This window comes from Hippopotamus amphibius, chromosome 2 (genome assembly GCF_030028045.1).
Source record: "Hippopotamus amphibius kiboko isolate mHipAmp2 chromosome 2, mHipAmp2.hap2, whole genome shotgun sequence".
Lineage (NCBI taxonomy): Eukaryota > Metazoa > Chordata > Mammalia > Artiodactyla > Hippopotamidae > Hippopotamus > Hippopotamus amphibius.
Genome location: NC_080187.1, coordinates 217,301,866 through 217,326,221, shown reverse-complemented (window position 1 = coordinate 217,326,221; position 24,356 = coordinate 217,301,866). Strand labels below are relative to the sequence as shown.

The following is a 24,356-nucleotide window of genomic DNA, read 5'->3' as shown; positions in this document are numbered from 1 at the left end:
GAAACACATGAAAATTGAAACACAACATATCAAAACTTATGGGCTGCAGTAAAAGTAGTTTGAAGAGAAAAGTTTATAGCAATAAACACTTACATTAAGAAAAAAGAAAGATCTCAAATAAACAACCTAACTTTACATCTCAAGGAACTAGAAAAAGAAGAATAAGCTGACCCCAAATTAGTAAGGAAGGAAATACAGTTCAGAATAGAAATAAAGTACAGACTAGAAAGAGAATTAAAAAATCAAACCAAGAGCTGTTTTTTTTGAAAGATAAACAAAACAAACTTTTAACTTAAAATGAGAGAAGACTCAAATAAATAAAATCAGAAATGAAAGAGGAGACATTACAGCTGAGAACACATATGCATCAACAAATGAGATAACCTATAAGAAATAAATTTCTAGAAACATAAAACCTACCCAACTGAATCATGAAGAAATAGCAAATCTTAAAAAAAACAATTACTAGTCAGGAGATTGAAACAGTAATCAAAACCCTCCCAACAAAGAAAAGTTCAGGACCAGATGGCTTTCCTGGTATAGTCTACCAAACATTTGTTTTGCAAACTTAAAGAAGAGTTAACCAATACTTCTCAAACTGTTCCCAAAACATGAAGAGGAGGGAATATTCCAAACTTATTTCACAAGGCCAGCATTACCATGATATGAAAACCAGACAAGGAAACTACAGGAAAAGAAAATGACAGACCGTTATCTCTGATGAACACAGATGCAAAAATCCTCAACACAACACTAGCAAACCAAATTCAACAGCACATTAAAAGACATCATACATCATGATCAAGTGAGATTTATTCCTGGGATGCAAGGAAGATTCAACATGTACAAATCAATAAATGTGTTTCACCACACAAAATGAACGATAAAAATCATATGGTAATCTCATTAGATGCAGAAAATGAATTTGACAAAATGCAACATCCTTTCATGATTAAAAACTCTCAACAAATTAGGTATAGATGGAATGTACCTCAACCTAATAAAGGCCTTATATGACAATGCTATGGCTAACATCATACTTAAAGGTGAAAAGCTGAAATCATTTCCTCTAAGATCAGGAGCAAGATAAGGGTGACCACTCTCACCACTTTTTTTCAACACAGTACTGCCAGTCCTATCCAGAATAATTAAACAATAAAAAGATATAAAAGGCATCCAAATTGGAAAGGAAGAAATAAAAGAAATAAAATTCTCTCTGTTTGCAGATGACACGATACTATAGATAGAAAACCCTGAGGACTCCACAAAAAACTGTTAAAACTAATCAGAAAATCAAGTAAAGTTATAGGATACAAAATCAATATACAAAAATCAGTTGCACTTCTTTATAATTATAAGGCTATTCAAATTTTCTAGTTTTTTTCTTGGGTTTGTTTGGAAATTTCTTTTAAGTGAATTTTCCCTTTTTGAAGAGAAGTTGTCTTTATAAAAAGCTCCCAGATATTGAGATGCTACCAGACAAGAACCACACTTTGATGGCACTGTGCTATAATGCTACACACAGTCAGAAACAGAACAGATTTATGTTGGGTACTTACTATTTTATTTGCCATAATTTACAGCCAAAATTCCTCAGTATACAAATCTCAGGAAACAGAGTGACATCAAATTCTTAAATATTGTCCCAAATATACACTTTAAGTCACAATTTGTTCAAGTTTTTGAACAGAAGTCATATTTAACTGTCAGTAATAACTGTGACTTTCAGCATTTCTTCTTGTCCAGTTAAAAAATATATACACAGGATTGTATTCTTATACTCAAAAGGTGTTGTCTCAGAACAGAAATAAGATGATAGGCTATATCTGGGAAAAAAATCAGTTGCACTTCTATACACTAACAATGACCTATCTACAGAGAAATTTTAAAAATACTCCCATTTACAATAGAATCAAAAATAGTAAAATACTTAGGAATAAATTTAACCAAGGAGGTGAAAGAGCTGTACAGTGGAAACTATAAAATGCTGATGAAAAAAATTTAAGATGACACAAATAAGTGGAAAGATATTCCATTTTCATGGATTGGAAAAATTAATATTGTTAAAGTGTCCATACTACTCAAAGAGATACAGAGATTCAGTGTAATCCCTATCAAAATTCCAATGGCATTTTTCACAGAAATAGACAGATAATCCTAAAATTTGTATGGGACCACAAAAGGCCACAAATAGCCATAGCAATCTTGAGAAAGAAGAACAAAGCTGGAGGCATAATACTTCCTGATTTTGAACTATATTACAAAGCTACAGTAATGAAAACAGTATGGATAAGCATAAGAACAGACTCATATATCAATGGAAGAGATTAGAGCACCCAGAAATAAACCCATGCATATTTGGTCAATTAATTTTCAACAGCATTGCCAAGAATATGCAATGGGGAAAAAATAGTCTCTTCAATAAATGGTGCTAAGAAAAAATGGACATCCACATATAAAAAGAATGAAACTTGATCCCTATCTTACACCACTCACAAAAAACAACTCAAATTGGAATAAAGACTTAAATTTAAGACCCCCAAACTGTAAAACTCCTAGAAGAAAACACAAGGAAAAACCTCCATGACATTGGTCTTGGCAATGATTTTTTTGCATTTGATACCAAAAGCAAATGTAACAAAAAGCAAAAATAAACATGTGGGACTGAAAAAGTTGCTGTAAAGCAAAGAAAACCAGCAAAACAAGATGACAACCTATGGGGTGGGAGAAAATACTTGCAAACCACGTAAATGATAAGGGGTTAATATCCAAAATAAACAAGGAACTCATACAACTCAAGAGCAAAAAAGCAAATAACTCAATTTATATCATCAGAGGAAGTGAAAATGAATTCTTCATTTTTCCAAAGAAGACATACAAATGGCCAACAGGTACATGAAAAAGTGCTCAACATTACTAATCATCAGGGAAATGCAAATCCAAGACATTTTTTGATACCACCTCATACCTGTTAGGATATCTGTTATCAAAAAGACAAGAGACAACAAATGCTGGTGAGGATATGGAGGAAAGAGAACCCTTGCACATGCTTGGTGGGAATGTGAATTGGTGCAGCCACTATGAAAAAGAGTATGGAGCTTCCTTAAAAAGTTAAAAATAGAACTACTGTATGATCCAGCTATCCCACTTCTGAGCATATGTCCTAAAGGAAACAAAATCTTTCTAAGAGATACCTGTACTCCATGTTCATTGCAGCATGATTCACAACAGCTAAGGTATGAAAACAACCTAAATGTCCACTGATAATGACTGGATAAAGAAATTATGATACACACATATACACCACATATATAAATACTATTCAGCATTAAAAAGAAGGAAATCTTTCCATTAGCAACAACAAGGATGAACCTGGAGGGCATTATGCTAAGTAAAATATGCAAGACAGAGAAAGACAAATATTGCATGGTATCACTCATATGTAAAGCCTAAAAAAAAGTTTTTTTAATTAAAAACTCCAAATCACAGAAACAGAGAATAGAATGGTGGCTGCCAGGAGCTGGGGGTGGGGGAAATGAGGAAAGGTTAGTAAATGGGTACAAACTTTCAGCTGTACGATAATAAGGTCTGAGGATCTAATGTATAAGAAAGCAACTATAGTTGATAATACAGTATTGTATAACTTAAAGTTGCTAAGAGAGTAGAACTTAAGGGGTTCTCAGTTTTATAAAATGTAAATATGATATGAGGGGATGGATGTGTTAACGAATGAAATTCCTTTCAAAATGTACATGTATATCAAATCATCACATTGCATGCTTTAAGTATATTACAATTTTGTCAATAATGCCTTAATAAAGCTGGAAAAGAAAACTCTGCTCTACAAAAGGTACTGTTGAGAAAATGAGAACACAAGCCACAGACTGGGAAAAAAATATTTGCAAAAGACATACCTGATAGAAGACTGTAATCCAAAATATACAGAGCTCTTAAAATTCATATAAGAAAATGATCAAACCAATTAAAAATGGGCAAAAGGCCTTAACAGACATCTCTCCAGAGAAAATATACAGACGGCAAATAAGTATAAGAAAAGATTCTCAACAGCACATGTCATCAGGGAATTGCAAATTAAAACAATGAGATACAACTATACACCTATTAGAAAGGTGAAAATCCAGAACAATGACAACACTAAATGCCCCTGAGGAAGTGGAATGACAGGAACTCTTATTCACTGCTGGTGCATCCATTTTCATGACAATTTGGCAGTTTCTCACAAAACTAAACATAACTCTTACCCCAAGATCCAGCAATCACGTTCCTTGGTATTTACCCAAAGGAGCTAAAAATTTATGTCCACACAAAAACCTGCACATTAATGTTTATAGTAGCTTTATTTATAACTGTCAAAACTTTGATGCAAGCAAGATGTCTTTCAGTAGGAAAACAGATAATTAAACTGTGGTACATCCAGACAATGGAATATTATTCAGCTCTAAAAAGAAATGCAACATCAAACCATGAAAAGAAAGAGAGGATCCCTAAGTGCATATTACTAAGTGGAAGAAGCCAACCTGAAAAGGCTAAACAGTGTATGATTCCAAATATATGACATTCTGGAAAAGGTAAAATAATGGAAGCAGTAAAAAGATCAGCAGTTGCCAGTAGTTCTAGGGGAGGGAGGGATGAATAGGCAGAGCACAGAGGATTTTTAGGGCAATGAAAGTATTCTAAAGATATTATAATGATTGATATATGTCATTATACATTTGTCAAAACTGAGAGAATGTACAACACCAAGAGTGGACCCTACTGTAAATCATGGATTGTGGGTAATAACGATGTGTCAGTGTGATGTTGATAGTTGGAGGTGCTATGCATGTGTAGAAGCAGGAAACATATAGGAACCCTGTGTATTTTCTGCTCAATTTTGCTGTGAACTTAAAACTGTTCTAAAAAATAAAGTCTATTTTTTTAAAAAAAGTAATTGAAGAGGAGGCTACAACTGGAACAAGGGAGTTAGCTCTTATCAGACATTGTCTTTTCTTTCTCCAAGTCATACCTAATCTCTGATTTGCAAGAGGGCTAGAAATACCTGCAACTTTAAAAGGGCAGACAATTTCTAGCATTCTTTCTTAAGGAACTTAAATTACAGCACTAAAAACCTCAAGGATGAAACACCTAAAGAAAGAGAATAGCATCCAAATACCCAGAGTCTACATTAAGAAGCACTGGGTTTGTAACTTAAAACAATGTACAATGCAAAAGCAGCATTCTGAATTCAATACTATTACCAATTAGATATTTATAATTAATTGAAAACATTGCTAAAATTTGTCCTTGTTAAGGCCAAATTAAAGCTGACTCATAATTCAGTACTTGAATTGGATGAAGTTTTGACTATTGAAATGTTTTATTTTTACTATTCAAACTGAAAATATTATTTTAATATTCAACGACATAGATATAGTACAAGCAGAGATGTCAAAATAATACAAATAACTGATCCAAATTCACCCTTCCTCTTAAAAGCAGATCAAATAAAGCATCCTTGTTGATTATATCTTAAAGGTGCTATGCTTCAAGGTCCAACTCTATTTCTGTACATTCTCTCCCTTGGAGATTGAATCCATTCCCATGGCTTCAATTACTCCTCCAAGGAAAAAACACATTTTTTATTTACAGCCCTAATCATTCTCTTAAGCTCCACTTTTGAACTCTTAAACATCAATGTCCTGCTTCTATTTAAAATCAAAATACATAATTCAAACTAACAAATATTTACTGAGTCACTACTTTGTATCAGACAACAAAAGATATTAAACCATTTCTTACTTTTAAGAAGCATATAGTCTAGTTAGTGAGAAACAGGAAAAGTTCAACAGCAAATTTATAGCCATACAAAGCAGTTTCTATATATTACACATACATGAATTATACAAATAGTTGTTATAGTATTTTGCTATAACATTATTGAGAGGTTCCCAATCTCCATCAGTTCACACTAATAAAATCTCCAAAAATCTTTGCAATTTTGGAGAAAACAAAGATTTCTTAGAATATAAAAAGTATGAACCATAAAAGAAAAAAAGTGGGTAAATTGGACATGATCAAATAAAAACTTTTGCTCTTTGAAAGACACTATTAAGGCAATGAAAAAGCAAGCCACAGACTTCCCAGGTGGCATGGTGGTTAATGCAGGGACATGGGTTCGATCCCTGGTCTGGGAAGATTCCACAGGCCGTGGAGCAACTAAGCCCGTGCACCACAACTACAGAGCCCATGTGCCACAACTACTGAAGCCCGCGCCTAGAGCCTGTGTTCTGCAACAAGAGAAGCTTCTGCACTGAGAAGCCCACGCACCACAACAAAGAGTAGCCTCCCACTCTCTGCAAGGAGAGAAAGCCTGCATGCAGCAACGAAGATCCAACGCAGCCAAAAATTAAAATTAATTAATTAATTAAAAAATAAAAGCAGGGCTTCCTAGGTGGTGCAGTGGTTAAGAATCCGCCTGCCAGTGCAGGGGACATGGGTTCGATCCCTGCTCCAGGAAGATCCCACATGCCGCAGAACAGCTAAGCTGGTAAGCCACAACTGTTGAGCCTGTGCTTTAGAGCCCATGAGTCACAACTATTGAGCCCATGTGCCACAACTACTGAAGCCCATGCGCCTAGAGCCCGTGTTCCGCAACAAGAGAAGCCACGGCAATGAGGAGTCTGTGCACTACAATGAATAGTAGCCCCCACTCATCACAACTAGAGAAAGCCTGTGTGCAGCAACAAAGACCCAACAAAGCCAATAAATAAATAAATAAATAAATAAATTTATTTATTAAAAAAAAAAAAAAAGCAAGCCACAAGGTGGGAGAAAATATTTCCTACAAATGTATCTGAGAAAAGATTTGCATTTTATACTTATATATTTTATGTTTGTATATATGTATACATATTTACATATATGTAAATGAACTCTTCCAACTCAATAATAAGACAACTCAACAAGATGGGCAAAAAACGTGAAGTCATCTTACCAAAGAAGATATATGAATAAATAATAAGCACATGCTCAACATCGTTCATCCCCAGACAAAGGCAACTTTAAGCACAACGAAGCACAATAAAAATCTACATCCCTGTTAGAATGCCTAAAATTAAAAAGGCTGTCCATACCAGATGTCAGCAAGGATGCAGAACAACTGTAACTCTATGATCACTAGTGGGAGTGTAAAGTGGTATAAAGACTTTGGGAAACAGTGTGACAGTTTCTTAGAAATTTAAGCAAACACCTGTTATGTGGAAGGCCTTTAAGGTGCACCCCAACCCACACCACTTCCTGACACTCACGCTTGTGTGTAATCTCCTCCCCTTCAGTGTGCGCTGCACTTACTGACTCATTTCTACAGAGCAGACGTGGCAGAAGTTAACGACATGCTGCTTCCAAGACTAGATTACAAAGATTGTGGCTTCTGTCTTAGATGTTCTTTTCTTTTTCCCTCTTTTAGATTTCTTTACTCTGGGGGAATCCAGCTGCCATGTCATGAGGCAGACCTGATAAAGAGGCTCACACATCAAGGAACTGAGGCCTGACAACAGCTATACATGTGAGCCTGGAAGTGGATTTTCCCCCAGTCATCCTTGAGATGAGCACAAGCCCTCTCTGACACCTTGACTGACCCTGAGCCAGAACCATCTGGCTAAGTCATTCCTGGATTCCTGACCTAAAGAAATTGTGAGATAATAAACTTTTGTTGCTTTTAGCCTCTGAGTGTTTCCAGCGATAGATAACTAATAAACCTACCATATAACCCAGAAATTCCACTCTCACATATTTACCCAAGGGAAGAAAAAAGCAAGTCTGCACAAAGACGTGTACATAAGATTCACAGTAGCGTTATTCATAACAGCCCCAAAGTGGAACAACCCAAATGTTCATCAACAGGTGAAGGGATAAAGTAGCAAGCATCAGAATTATCTGGAAGGCCTGTTAAAGAATAGACTGCTAAGTCCTATCCTCAGCGTTTCTAATTCAGTAGATATGGTGTGGGGTCTGAAAATCTGCATTTACAACAAGTTCCCAGACAATACTGATGGTGCCGGTTTGACACTTTGAGAACCATCATATTAATCTACAATTTGAATGTCTATGGTACTCTGTGCTGTATAATATCTTCTAGGACTGAAACTAAAACAGATCCAAAGGGTTCAACTAGGGTGATTAAGAAAATAAAATTCCATAAGGAATTCACTGGGGGAATCACCTAGAGAAAAGATAAAAAGGAGAAATTCAATAACTTTCTTAATTTATTATCCTGGATTCCTCTTTAGTCTCTATATGAATATGCTTTATTTCCTTAACTAGACTATAGGTTTCCTAAAACAGGAATAGTGTCTTATTTATCTCTATCCTTCTAGGCTAAATCTGGCCTACTGCCTTATTAACAGTAGATGTTTAACAAATATTTTGTTATGAATTGATTGCTGCCAGTTGACTGCTAGACTGACTTGTAATTTATGTTTTACTAAAAAACTACAAAATTTTAATAATTATCAAGGGGTTTTCTTGAAAGAGCATATCAATCTTCCCATATTTCATTTTAATTTTTATGAATAAGGCAGAAAAATGATCACCACCTCAATCTTCATCTTCTTAAACATAAGCTGAATAGAACTGTGTGTTTCATAAACTCTAAAAAATAATTTTGTATGGAATGACCTGGAACTGCCCAAAAGAATGTACTGGCCAGTGACACACCTTTAAATCTCATTCTTACAGGTTCTACAAGTTCTTCTGGTTCACCTTCCAAACACAAGAAAAGAATGTTAGCTGCCACTGGTCTTATCTCAAAAAGATAAAAATCCACCAATCAGAAAACTTCCTGAAATTTTTCAGTGCCTATGATGGTGACGCCTTTGCAATATCCAAAACAGATTACAGTCATGATAACAAAAAATTAAACAGAGAAACTTTTGCTTTAAAGATAGTGGCCTACGGGCTTCCCTGGTGGCACAGTGGTTAAGAATCTACCTGCCAATGCAGGGGACACAAGTTCAATCCCTGGTCCGGGAAGATCCCACGTGCCACAGAACAACTAAGCCCGTGCGCCACAACTACTGAGCCTGCACTCTAGAGCCAACAAGCCACAACTACTGAGCCCACACACAGCAACTACTGAAGCCCACGTGCCTAGAGTCCATGCTCCGCAACAAGAGAAGCCACCGCAATAAGAAGCCCAAGCACCACAAGGAAGAGTAGCTCCCACTCTCCACAACTAAAGAAAGCCTGCTTGCAGGAACGAAGACTCAACACAGCCAATAAATAAAAATTAAAATAAATAAATAAATATAGTGGCCTATTAATTTCCAAAATATACAAAAAGCTCATACAACTCAATATAAAAAAAAAAAAAAAACCCAACCAAAAAATGGACAGAAGACCTAAATAGACATTTCTCCAAAGAAGACATACAGATGGCCAACAGGCACATGAAAAGATGCTCAACATCACTAATTATTAGAGAAATGAAAATCAAAACTACAATGAAGTATCACCTCACACTGGTCAGAGTGGCCATCACTAAAAAGTCTACAAATAATAAATGCTGGAGAGAGTGTGGAGAAAAGGGAACACTCCTACACTACTGGTAAGAATGTAAATTGGTGCAGGTACTATGAAAAACAGTATAAAGGTTCCTCAAAAACTCAAAATAGAGTTAGCATATGATCCAGTGATCCCACTCCTGGGCATATATCTGGAGACAACCATAATCCAAAAAGATACATGCACACCAATGTTCACAGCAGCACTATTTACAATAGCCAAGACATGGAAGCAACCTAAATGTCCAATGGCAGAGGAATGGATAAAGAGGATGTAGTACATACATACAATGGAATATTACCCAACCACAAAAAAAGAATGAAATAATGCCATTTGCAGCAACAAAGGGATGGACCTAGAAATTATCATACTAAGTGAAGTCAGACAGAGAAAGACAAATATCATATAATATTACTTATATATGGAATCCAAAAAAAGATACAAATGAACTTATTTACAAAAGAGAAACAGACTCACAGACAGAAAACAAACTTATGGTTACCAAAGGGGAAGGTGGGGGGGATAAATTAAGAGTTTGGGATTAGCAGATACAAACTACTACAGATAAAACAGACAAACAATATTCAATATTTTGTAATAAACCATAATGGAAAATAATTCAAAAATAAAATATAGTGGCCTAAAATTGGCATTTCTCTTTTCTTCCTGGAAATAAGCACACTCCCTTGATTACTACCACAGCAAATTTTGAAATCAGGTAGTGTTAAGTCCACCAGCTTTGTTGTTGTTGGTTTTTTTTGCCACACTGCACAGCTTGTGGGATCTTAGTTCCCTGACCAGGGATTGAACCTGGGCCCTCGGCAGTGAGAGCACGGAGTCCTAACCACTGGACTGCCAGGGAATTCCCCTTTGTTCTTCTTTTTCTAAATTGTTTTGGCAATTCTAGGTCCTTTGCCTTTCTACATAAATTCTAGAATTATTGCAAATTACTATTTTTAAAATGCTGTTGAGATACTGATAAGGAATGTACTAAATCTAAAATCAAGAACTGTACACTGAAAATAAACCCTTATATTATTTTAACAAAAGCACTAAGATAATTCAGTGAGGATTAGTCTTTTCAACATAAGGTACTAGGATATTTGAATATCCACGTGCAAAAAACAGACTTATACCGTTACCTTGTAGCATACAAAAAATTAACTCAAAATACATCACAGACCTAAATTTAAGAGCTAAAACTATAAAACTTTTAAAAGAAAATCTTTGTGACTTTGGGTTAGGCAAAGATATCTTAGATATACAACAGCAAAAGCACAATTCATAAAAGAAAAAAGTGACAAATTAGACTATCGAAATTTAAAACTTTTTAAATTAAAAAACGTTAAGATATTATTAAAAAACATTAAGAAAATGAAAAGGCAAGTCACAGAATGGGAGAAGATATTTACAAATCATATATCTGATTAGAGACTTGTATCAAGACTATATAAAGAACTCTTACAAATGAAATAAAAGACAACCCAATTAAAAAATGGGCAATCATTTTTTTCAACTTAGGGAAATTGAAATTAAAACCTCAATGAGACAGACTTCCCTGGTAGTGCAGTGGTTAAGAATCTGCCTGCCAATCCAGGGGACACAGGTTCGATCCCTGGTCCAGGAAGATCCCACACACCCCAGAGCAACTAAGCCTGTGCGCCACAACTACTGAGCCTGCACTCTAGAGCCAACAAGCCACAACTACTGTGCCCACGTGCTGCAACCACTAAAGCCCGAGCACCTAGAGCCGGTGCTCTGCAACAAGAGAAGTCACCGCAATGAGAAGCCGGAGCACTGTAAAGAAGAGTAGCCTCCGCTCCTGGCAACTAGAGAAAGCCCGTGCGTGGCAACTAGAGAGAGCCTGTGTGCAGCAACGAAGACCCACCTCAGCCCAAATAAATAAATAAATAATTTTTAAAAAGTCAAAACAAAACAAAACAAAAAATAACTCAATGAGAAGCAACCAGGCAGCCCAGCTTCTCAATGGCACTCAGCACCCACCCGCCCCACCACCAGGATGCCTAAGAGGAAGCTCAGCTCCTGCAGAGGGAGCTGCTAAGGCAGAGCCCAAGAGGAGATCAGCAAGGTTGTCAGCTACACCGGCTCCCACAAAAGTGGAAGCGAAACCCAATAAAAGGCGGCAGGAAAGGATAAATCTTCAGACAAAAAAGTGCAAACAAAAGGGAAAAGGGGAGCAAAGAAAAAACAGGCTGAAGTGGCTAACCAAGAAACTAAAGTGGACTTACCTGCAGAAAATGGAGAAACTGAAAATGAGGACAGCCCAGCCTCTGATGAAGCAGGAGAGAAAGAAGCCAAGTCTGATTAATATCACACACCTGGTCCTATCAGTAGTCCCTGTCTCCCTTGCTGTACAATCCAGAGGAATATTTTTATCAACTATTTTATAAATGCAAGTTTTTTAGTAGCTCTAGAAACATTTTTAAAGAGTAGGGAATCCCACCCCATCCCATTTTTTAAGTGTAAATGCTTTTTTTTTAAGAAGTGAAAGCATTTGCTGGTTATTTTTTGGTACAAACCAGAAAATAGTGGGATATTGAATATGGGAGGCTTTGATTGCCTTGGGTGTCAGCTTAACATTCCATAGACGGGGAGTAGCTTTTATATCCTACAATACAAAGCATACTGAATGGCAGTTTGGAGTCACCTGTGCATTTAATGTCTCGAACACTTCAAATTACTTCTCTTCCCAAGTTGCTTTCAGTGGAATTATTTCCTAAAGCAAACCACTCACTCCTCGATCTTGACTCTTCTGTCAGAATTTCCTGCACTCTGTAATGTAACATCTTTGGTCATGGTAGTCCAGTTCTTCTAGTAACTCTGTTAGTGTGCCGTGAAAAACTGACCATTTGAGTATGTAGTGTATATAATATTAAATTGTGAATTAGTGGGACTTAACGATGTAACAGCATATTAATATTTGAAGATATTGGTACTTGATATACTGTTAAGGAAAATCTGCCTCCAGATTTTAAGCTGGAAAGTCACTGGAATAACTGTTCAGAAAAGAATCATGACTACATGATTTTTTACATTTTTGGTATGTATGTTAAGAATTGTGACAAATTAAAATGTCTGTGTACTGATCCTCAGAACACCCAATAAATCTCAATTATGAAAAAAAAAAACCTTAATGAGATACTACTACATACCTACTAGAATGGCTATAATAAAAAATACTGACAATACAGTTTTGGCAAGGATGTGGAGAAACTGGAAGCCTCATACAAGGCTGGTGGAAATGTAAAATGGTAGCTAGCCACTTTGGAAAAGTATGGCAGTTTCTTAAAAATTGAAACATGAGTTTATCATACAACCCAGCAATCCTTCTCCTAAGAGTCTACCTAAAAGAAATAAAAACATATGTCTACTCAAAGATTTGTACACAAATTTCATAGCAGATTTACTTTTTGAAATGTAAACACTTTTTGGATAAACCAAAAATAAAAAAAGTTCCACTAAAAAAGCTGCATTAAAGTATGCATGGAGAGTACTAAAGAATGAACGCAGGAAAGGAAAATGATTCTAGCTAAAGATCTAGACACAAGAAGGAATGAAGGGCAAAGAAAGCTGTGAATATGGTGGTAAATCTAAATAAACACTATATAAAAAGTAGAAATGTGCTTTTGGTTTAAGTAATATGGACGTAGCTTTAAACGCCTGAAAACAAAAGCATTAAAGTTAGGAAGGGATAAGTTAAATGTGTCTTAAGGTCCTTTTATTTTCTGGGATGACAGCACACGTATTGAACCATGTTAGACTTTGACAAGTTAAGAACGTATGCTGTACTTTCTAGGGTAGCTACCAGCAGACTAGACATAGGGTTTAAGTCAAACTAGCAGAGGGGAAAATGGAAAAAAAAATCCCAAGGAAAGCAAAAGAACAGAAAATAAATATGAAACAGATGAGACAGAGTAAACAGGAAGAAGACTTCTCCCCTCTCTACTTAGGAACTCAGCCAATGAAAATGTGTTTATTATAACCCTTACAACTTGTTTCTCCCCGCTATAAAAGTGTTCTTCCTTTGCTGTGTGGGGACTTGCACGTAGCTCACCATGCTTGCAGACCCCGAACTGAAATTCTCTACTGATCCCAAATAAACCCATTTTTTTGTTGTTGCTAGGAAAGTAACTGGCAGTCTATTTCTTTTAGGTAAGAAGCTTGAACAATGATATAGGTTCGAACTACATAATAAACTTGATCTAATGAAGATATATACAACGATCTTAACAACTGCTAAATATACTTTTAAGCATATACACAATATTTATAAAAACACATCATTATTGAAAAGCAAGTCTCAGAAACATTTAAATGATTAAAATCGTAAAGAGTAAGTTGCCTGACCTTAGTGAGAATAAACTAGAAATTTAAAATGGGTCAATGAAGAAATTAAAAACATATTTTAACTCAATTTTGAAAATATATATTAAAACGTGGATGAAACTAAAGCAACATTTAGAGGAAAATTTACATGCTTAAATGCATATGTTAAAGGAAAAAAGGCCTACAAATGATAAACATTCAACTAAAAATAGAAAAAAAAACTCAAAGTTTAAAGAAGGAAACATAGAGCAAAAACAATAAAATAGAAAGTAAACATATAACTGAGAGAATTAACAAGGCCAAAAGTTGATTCTTTGAAAAGACTAGAAAAATTGACTAACATTTATTGAGATTGATCAAGAAAAAATTTTAAAAATTACAGGCCAATATCCCTGATGAAATAGATGCAAAAATCCTCAACACAACATTAGCAAACCAATTCAACATCACATTAAAAGTCATACACCATGATCAAGTGGGATTTATTCCTGGGATGCAAGTGGTTCAATATATACAAATCAATTAATGTGATTTACTATATCATCAAAAGTGATAGGAATAGAGTAGGATAATTAAACAGTCAGTTTAGAAATCCCACTAGGGGATTAAAGACAGAAAGAGAATTTTAAGGGATTTTGCAAGACTGTTGTAAACTAATAACCACTCAAGAAAAGCATTCAGTAACCTAACAACAATCTACACTACCTTGAAGGAAGACCAGGTGCATCCAAGCACCAAACACACTCAAACCACAAAACCTGATAGTTAAAATACAAGACAATAGATATTGGGTCTGAATCCTGTTACATGAAGTCAGAGAGTTAATAGTCCTTGAAGAGTAGCATTTCTGCATGTAGCCAAGACAGAAACATAGGTGAAAGGGGATATTATACCAAAACCTTAGATGAATTACCATGTTTTAGTATGTATCACCACCCTTTTGCTAAATACATATGATTTAAATAGTGCCACGACAGTCCCAGTTAAACCACCTAGGGCCAAAGAAGGAACTAATGACATAAGCCTTGACATCTGCCCAAGAATGAGGAAGAAGGTGGTCTTCTCCCCTCTCCACTTTTTCTTTGATTATAAAAATGTAGCTCTCTTTGTTCTTGGGGCTGCTGTGCTCCCTTGCCAGCCTGCTTGTATCTCTCACAAGTGTCCTATGCTAATAAACTCACTTTTTGCCTGTCACTTTGCCTCACGCTGAATTCAAAAGAATCTGAGCTTCAATAAGTTCTGATACCAGGTGAGCGGCTTTAATCAAAGACAGTGGGTTCAAGTCCCCTCCTAAGCCAGGGATTGTGGGCTAAAGTCCCAATCTGAGTTTTGGCTGGGTTCGAGTCCCACCTAAAAAGGAGTGTGGTTTCAAAAGGGAAGGTTAAAATCCTACCATCATTTCAATAGTTACAGAAAAAGCATTTGACAAAATTCAACATCCTTTCATGATTAAAAACTCTCAACAAATTAGGTATAGATAGAATGTACCACAACATTATAATAAAGGCCTTGGGACTTCCCTGGTGGTCCAATGGTAAAGAATCTGCTTTGCAATGCAGGGGACGCAGATTCAATCCCTGGTCAGGCCCACGTGCCTCAACTAGAGCCCATGTGCCACAAACTACAGAGCCCACAGACTCTGAAGCCTGCGTGCCACAACTAGAGAAGAGGAAACCCCCAAGCCACAACTGGAGAGAAGCCCACACACCACAAGGAAGAGCCCACACTGCAACGAAAGATCCTGCGTGCCTCAACAAAGATCCTGCGTGCCGCAACTAAGACCTGATGCAGCCAAAAATAAAAATAAATAAATAAATAAATAAATCTTAAAAAGCAAAATAAAGGCCTTATATGAAAAGGTCACAACTAACACCATATCCAACAGTGAAAAGCTTAAAGCTTTTCCTCTAAGATCAGAAACAAGACAACACAGTAGTGAAAAGTCCTAGCCAGAGCAATTAGGCAAGAAAAAGGTATAAAAGGCATCCAGATCAGGAAGGAAAAAATAAAGTTCTCTGTTTGCAGATGCATGATATCACATATAGAATACCCTGAAGACACCACCAAAAAACTGTAGAACTAATCAATGAATTCAGTAAAGCTGCAAGATACAAAATTAATATACAAAAAAACAGTTGCATTTCTATACACTAAAAACAAACTATCCAAAGAGGAATTAAGAAAACAATCCCATTTACAAAAGAATAAAATACTTAGGGACAAATTTAATCAAGGAGGTGAACAAGATATACAGTGAAAGCCATAAAACACTAATGAAAGAAACTGAAGATGACACAAATAATTGGAAAGATATTCCATGTTCATGGATTGGAAGAATTATTATTGTTATATCTCTGTATTACCCAAAAAAGATCTACAGATTCAAAGCAATCTCTATCAAAATTCCATGGCATTTTCCACAAAAATAGAAAAAAAAAATCCTAAAATTCCTGTGGAACCACAAAAAACCCTGAATTGCCAAAGCAATCTTGAATAACAAAGCTTCAGGCATCACATTGTCTGATTTCAAAATATACTATAAAGCTATGGTAATCAAGACAGCATACTACTGGCATAGGACAGATGTACAGACTGATGGAATAGGATACAAAGCCCAGAAATAAATCCTCACATTTACAGTAAGTTGATCTTTGAGAGGGGTGCACAGCTGGGATGAAATGGTCTCTTTAATAAATGGTGTTGGGAAGGCTGAATCAGCATGCAGAAGACTGGGGTTGGACCACTGCCTCACACCATATGCAAATGTCAACTCAGAATGGATTAGAGACCTAAACATAGGACCTAAAACTGTAGAACTAGTACAGTAGAGCATAGGAAGAAAGCCTGTTGACACTGGTCTGGGATGTTTTGAATATAACCCTCAGGAGCACAGGCAAGAAAAGCAAAAATAAACAGATGGGATTGCATCAAACTAAAATCTTCTGCATGGCAAAGGAGACACTCAGTGGAGTGAAGAGGCAACCTACAGAGTAGGAGAGGATGTCTGCAAATCATACATTTGGTAAGGAGTTGATACTCAGAATATATGAGAGACTTAACTCCACAGCAAGAAATAGATGACCTTTTTTTAAAAAACGGGCAAAGGACGTGAACAGACATTTCTCAAAGGAAGACATACAAATGGTCAATGAGTATATGGGATGATGCTCAACATCAATGATCAATAGGGAGGTGCAGACTAAAACCACAGTGAGACATCCCCTCACACATGTTGGAACTGCTATTATCAAAAAAAAACAAAACAAAACAAAACAAAACCAAAACCAAAAAATAACAAGTGTTGTTGGTGAGGATGTGGCGAGAAGGGAGCCTTTGTGTACTGCTGATAAGAATGCAGACTGGTACAGCCATTATGAAAAACAGTATGGTGGTTCTTTAGAACACTGGAATTGGAACTGCCATGTAATCCAGTGGTCCCCCATTTAGGTATGCATCCAGAGGAAATGATATCAAATCTTGAAGAGATATCTGCCTTCCCACATTCATTGCAGCATTATTCACGATATCCAAGATATGGAGTTAATCTAGGTATCCGTCAACAAATTTGCCGAGACCAGCTCGGCGACTCGAGGTGAGTGATGGGTGCCACAAGCATGAAGAAGACACAGACACAGACTGAAGAGAAAAGTGGGACCGGGGGGCTCAAGACCTCTCGGATTAAGAGCCCTGCTGACTCATCCCAGGTTGCTTTTATTGAGTTCCTGGGCTAACATTCTCAGGTTACACCCATAAACAATCAAAGGCCTCACATGACTGAGGCAATTATCTTTGCTTCCTGGGTCCGAGTTGAGCAGGTGTGGATTTGAGCTGGGTGTGGAGAGCAAAACAGCCCGGGGGCAGGAGACCTCTCTCAGATATTAGGGGTCTGTGCCCCACCTGTGTTGGCCCCTCTGCGACTGTGCCTGTCTTAGGTTGTTCCTCCCCTGAGGAATCTTACCCGTCTCTGGCTAACCAGTCATCCTCCAGGGCCAAACACGGTGATATAAGGAAGGCTCTATGCACCACCCCTGTTGGCCCCTCTACGGCTGTGCCTGTCTTAGGTTGTTCCTCCTCTGAGGAATCTTACCCGTCTTTGGCTAACCAGCCATCCTTCAGGACCAAACAGGGTGATATTAGTCTCCACGTCCCGCACCCTCAGTTCCTCCACTGCTCAAGCAGGACATTCTGAATCCCATTGCTCGGCCCACATACTTAAACATTTTCAAGGTTTCAGAAAGGTTCCCGAACGTCTTCCCACACAAATGAATGGTTGGAGCTCGTGTGGTGTATACAGGCAATGGAATGCTATTCAGCTTCAGGAAGAAGCAGATCCTGTCATTTGTGATAATGTGGATGAACTTGGAGGATATAGCACTGGGTTGAATGAGCCAGACACACAAAGACAGTACAATATCATCTTACTTGTATGTGGAATCTAGAAAAGTCAAACTCATGGAGACAGGGAGTGAAAGAGTGGTTGCCAGGAGCTGGGGGGTGTAGGAAATGGGGTGATGTTGTTAAAAAAAAAAAAAAAAAAACCAACAGCTAATTTCTTATCACAAAGTAAGTCAGAAGAAAAGAATAATAACATCTTTCAAGTGCTTAAGGAAAAACAAAACTTCTTCTATCCTAGAATTCTATACCTAACAAAAATATTCTTTAAGGGATGCCACAAAATAAAATCATTTTAAAAAGAAAGCTGAGAGTATCTGTGGCTAATAGACCTACTCTACAAAAAACAACAAAGAAATTTCTTCAGGCTAAAGGTAAATGATCCCAGACTGAAGCCTGATTCCACAAGAAAAAATAAAGAACACTATGTGGTAAATTCAATATCTATTTATGATAAAAACTCTCAACAAAGTGGATGTAGATGAAATGTACCTCAGCATAATAAAGGCTATATATGACAAGCCCTATCAAAACTCCAATAGCATTTTTCACAGAAATAGAATCAATTACCCTAAAATCTGTATGGAACTACAAAAGACCCCAAATAGCCAAAGCAACCTTGAGAAAGAAGAACAAAGCTGGAGGCACCATATTCTCCAATTTCAAATTATATTACAAAGCTATAGTAATCAAAACTGTATAGTACTGGCATAAAAACAGACACATAGACCAATAGAATAGAACAGAGAGCCCAGAAATAAACCCATGCATAAATGGTAAATTAATCTATGACAAAGGGAAGAATATACAATGGAAAGGACAGTCTCTTCAATAAGTGGTATTGGGAAAACTGGACTACTGTCTTATAGCATACACAAAAATTAACTCAAAATTGATTAAAGACTTGAATGTAAGATCTAAACCATAAAACTAGAAGAAAACTTAGGCAGTTAGCACCTTGACATTGGTCTTGGCAATGACTTTTTGGATCTGATTCCAAAATCAAAATCAACAAAAGCCAAAAGAAGTAGGACTGTATCAAACCAAAAAACTTCTGTAGAGCAAAGAAATCATCAACATAATAAAAAGGTAATATGAACTGAATTCAACTTTGATTTGTACAGAGGTGACTGGGTGTTTTAAAAAGAGAATGAGGGAATAGGGAGGGGAGAGGAGTGGGGGTTTAGCAGAGTTAAGGAATTGAAAAATTACAAAAAGCAAGAAGGTGGGGAGGTTTTTCCATGTGAATCCCATCTGGGTTTGTTAACTGGCAGTTATCTAAGGTAGGCTCCTAGGCTCCCAGAGACTGGAAGATAGGAGTCTATCTTCAGGTGTCGGCTGGAACAAAAAGTAATTTCTTTTGGCAGCCTTGAGTTTCCTCAGGCAGGCACTTTGCAGGGTCATTCTAGGGATGTGGCCTTCAGCTGTGAGGCGGTATGCTACTGTTCGTTCAATGTTGAGGCCTAGTTGAGAAGAGGGTTTAGAGGACCCTGGCTAGAGATTGGTCAAGAAGAAAATCTTTGTTGGCCCCCAAATGTGAGGCAGATTCAGATAATACAACAGATTATTCAAGAACGAATCTAAATTAGAGCTATGATATTTTGGCTGTCACAGAATTGTTCTGTGCCCTCTCAGTCTTTTATGAACAAGACCTGCGGATATAAAAATCAAAGCCAAAAAAATGTTCAAATGTGACTGACATTAATATCCATGTGAGTTAATAATAATGGCTACTGTTTACTGTACATTCACAGTATGCCAGATAAAATAATATAACTTCATATACATTATACAGTCCTTAACAATAGTCTTACAATGTAGGGATTATCTTCATTTTACAAAGGAAACTGACGCTAAGAGAAGTGAAGTGGCTTTTCCCATGATATAGCTTGTAAGTGGCAGAATTTTAAAGAATTTGGCATGGTAAATAGACTATACATATTTAGTCTTATGAATTTATTTATGAATGGAATGTGTAAATATATTCTCAAAATCCCAGATATAAGATATATAAAATTCTTTTAAATCCCAGGTACAGAATGTACCTGAGATCCTCTTTCTCTGAAGATAATTGCTATTAGAAAAAAAAAAGTCATTCAAAGTTAGTCCACTTAGGAACTTCCCTGGTGGTCCAGTGGTTAAGACTCTGCACTCCCAATGCAGGGGGCACAGGTTTGATCCCTGGCTGGGGAACTAAGATCCTGCATGCTGCGAGGTGCAGCAAAAAGTTAGTCTACTTAAAACAGAGATGAAAATTTCATATAAAAATAGTGGTAAGAATTTTGATGTTTATTTCACCTTATATTTAACAAATTTGGGTTATAACTGCAATTATCTGTTAATTCTTTTTTTTTAAGATTATTTATTTTTGGCTGTGTTGGGTCTTCGTTGCTGCATGTGGGCTTTCTCTAGTTGTAGTGAGTGGGGGCTACTCTTCATTGCAGTGCGCGGGCTTCTCATTGCAATGGCTTCTCTTGTTGCAGAGCACAGGCTCTAGGCATGCAGGCTTCAGTAGTTGCAGCACGAGGGCTCAGTAGTTGTGGTGCACGGGCTTATCTGCTCTGTGGCATGTGGGATCTTCCCTGACCAGGGCTCGAACCCATGTCCCCTGCATTGGCAGGCAGATTCTTAACCACTGCGCCACCAGGGAAGTCCCTAATTCTTTTTTTATAAGTAATTTTTATTGGAGTATAGTTGATTTACAACGTTGTTTCAGTTTCAGGTGTACAGCAAAGTGAATCAGCTATACATATACATATATCCACTCTTTTTAGCTTTTATTCCCATGTAGGTCATTACAGATTACTGAGTAGAGTTCCCTGTGCTATACAGTAGCTTCTTATTAGTTATCTATTTTATATATAGTAGTGTATATATGTCAATCCCAAGCTCCCAATTTATCCCTCCCGCCCCTCCCCCCGCCCCCTTGGTAACCATAAGTTTGTTTTCCACATCTGTGCCTCTATTTCTGTTTTGTAAATAGGTTAATTTGTACCATTTTTTTAGATTCCACATATAAGGGATATCAGTGTGTGCTAATTCTTAGGATGAACAAATCACATGGGGATTTGAGCATAATTTTCCTGACAAAATTGTGTTATATATAAACAGACTTCATCTAGTGCCTAGTTTCCATATAGAGTTGTAAGAAGGTTGTAAAAAATTTTGACACTGTTGACAATTTTCCCAAGGCCCTCTTTTTTTTTTAACTTATTTATTTTATTGTCTGTGTTGGGTCTTTTTTTTTTTTTTTTTGCTGTGCGTGGGCTTTCTTTTTAGTTGTGGTGAGTGGGGGCTACTCTTCGTTGTGGTGCATGGGCTCCTCACTGCCATGGTTTCTCTTGTTGCAGAGCACAGGCTCTAGGCACGTGAGCTTCATTAGTTGCAGCACATGGGCTCAATAGTTGTGGCTCACGGGCTCTAAAGCGCAGGCTCAATAGTTGTAGTGCACGGGCTTAGTTGCTCCGCAGCATGTGGGATCTTCCTGGAGCAGGGATCAAACCCGTGTCCCCTGAATTGGCAGGCGGATTCCCAACCACTGAGCCACCTAGGAAGCCCCCGAGGCCCTCTTTTTTAATCCTGATATCTGATTTTTTAAGAGATGAGAGAGTCATCATCATCACTGTAATTTTTCTATTTTTCAACTGTTGTGGGCTAACTCTGCCAAATCTTCATTTGTCATTGGTTTCATTTGTGATTGAATTCACCAACATCATCTTCATCAACTCTCCTACATCTTTTCAAATTCACAATTTTGCCTGAAAGTCACTTGTATTGTATTTGTGTTTTATAGGAGTATTCAACAATCATAAAATGATGGCCAACAATGCCTCTAAGCTAGACAGGGATGCATGTATGAGGGACAACCAATTTTATAGGTGGTTTGTTCGTTAGTGAATATTATTATAACTTTGGCTTCCCTTTGGACTCTCATAACTGTGGGGACTTAGATAATAGTCAGATAACTAGGGTACCTGTACTAAAAGATGGCCTGTGCAGTTTGAACAGATAATGGCATAAGATGAGGCCAGAGAGGGAGGTATCCACCTATCAATGCTGCCTCTCATAGAGAAAGAAGATGGGCATGTGTACGTCATATACAATTTAAGAAAAGCCAGCCAACAGGGTAACCATGAAAAAGTATGTAGAGAATAACCCAGCAGAAAAACTTTATCCGATAGTCATAAAAACCACCACTCCAAAAGCAATACATGCTTAAGAATAAAAGTAATTTAAATCAAGAAAATGCCCCAAGCTTTAAACTCTGTTTCAAACTCTTTCTATAGAGTGTTCAAATCTCAGTAGAAATAGATCAAAAAGTTTTCATCAGTTGGTTAAAAATATCCTTATCATATATATTTAAGAATTTCTCACTTAGATGTTAGCCTGCTAGTCTTACAATATTAGCAGTTTTTTGTCAGGCCTGACCCAGGGTACATCAGAAAAGGAAAGCAGGGACCTCCCTGGTGGTCCAGTGGTTAAGAATCTGCCTTCCAATGCAGGAGACTCGGGTTCGATCCCTGGTCCAGGAACTCAGATCCCACATGCTGCAGGACAACTAAGCCCGCACGCCGCAACTACTGAGCCCACATGCTCTAGAGCCCAAGCACCACAACTAGAGGGAAGCCTGTGCACCACAACGGAGAGCTCGGGCACTGCAACGAAAGATCCCGCATGCTGCAATGAAGATCCCGTGTGCCGCAACTAAGACCTGACGCAGCCAAATAAATAAAAAATTTTTTTAAAAACAAAAACAAGAAAGCAAAATATTATGTATGAATCCAGCAAGCAAGAAAATCACAGTGGAGACCAATACATCTCAATACCCCCAAATCACTTCATGTATATTTAGATATGGTAATAACCTATTATTACCATTATTACCTTTTATTAGCTTATTTAAAACATAATTTTAAAAGCTTTTGGCTTTAGAATTTAATGGATTTTTAAAAAACCCTTCCAATTAAAGTACGTTTTTAGAAAGTGAAAAAAAATGATTTGGATCACATTTTGTCAATATGTGAACACAAATTTAAAAGCTGGCTTTTCTTGAAGCCAAATATAATTTTTCTATAAAATACATCCAAAGAAATATGTCTGTTCTCCTTAACTCCATATTTACCTTTGGTTGGCGTTCAAGCATTTCCTTTTGATATAAAAAGCTGGCACACATGGCTATTACTGCTAACTAATTTTAAGAAAGGCAAAAACAGAAAAGTACAATTGTGAACCTCATATGGTTGAGTCAACAATTGGAATAAAAAATGTTTCTGAAATGATGAACAAAAACATGTAAAAGGACACTGGAAGAAAGAGTACATGTTCTGAGATAAAGCATCTAGAGTAAAACATCACTTCAGAAGTAGTAAACATTTACTAGTAGTCAATGATGTAGAACTAAAAGATTGTTCTATATAACAGCCAAGACTTTATTTTGAACCTGTTCTACTTCAGTCAGCAATTTCTTCTTGAAGACTTTTACTTGGTTGTAACAATTTTTAGCTTTTCTTGCTGTATACCTCAGCATGAGAAACCAATTTCCAAAACGTGTTCCCTAATTATATTCACGTGCAGTGCTGAGCTATGCCAATATTCTATTCCAAAAAGTAAAAAAGGTAAGCTAGGCCACATATTGAGAATATGTCTTGTCAATAGTAACACATCAATAGAACAATTTATGTGTGAATCAGCCTAAGTTTTAAAAAATATTTTCCTCACTTCATATAACTAATAAGACTCCATGCTAAAAATGAATCAACAAACAAAAACTACCCTTGAGGTTGGAGTATAGAAAAGAGACATTTATACTGCATCAGTTTAGGATGCTTTGGTTTGTAGACAACAGAGAACCTGTTTCACAACAGCATAAACAAATATGGATTCACTTCTCTCACAAGACAAAAAACCTTGAACTTGGTGATTGCTAAGGTTGGTTTACTAATCAATGCTGTCATCAATATCTTCAATATTTTTGCTCCACCATCCTTAATGTATCTACTTTTTATATTTGTGTTTGTTGCTTAATGATTTTAAGATGGTCACTGCAGCTCCAAGCA

At 36.8% G+C, this 24,356-nt stretch overlaps 1 protein-coding gene across 10 annotated transcripts in view; it reads right to left on the bottom strand.

Moving 5' to 3' along the window:
* The window catches only part of NRG4 (neuregulin 4), a 138,104-nt gene that overhangs the window by 98,707 nt on the left and 15,041 nt on the right, over positions 1–24,356 (bottom strand). Inside the window, exon 3 of one of the 10 annotated variants that reach the window (XM_057723513.1) lies at positions 11,811–11,852. The exons of the other annotated variants lie outside the window; for them this stretch is intronic. The gene's annotated coding sequence lies outside the window, so the exon portion shown is untranslated. The remainder of the gene's footprint in view (positions 1–11,810; positions 11,853–24,356) is intronic. 10 annotated transcript variants of the gene reach the window in all.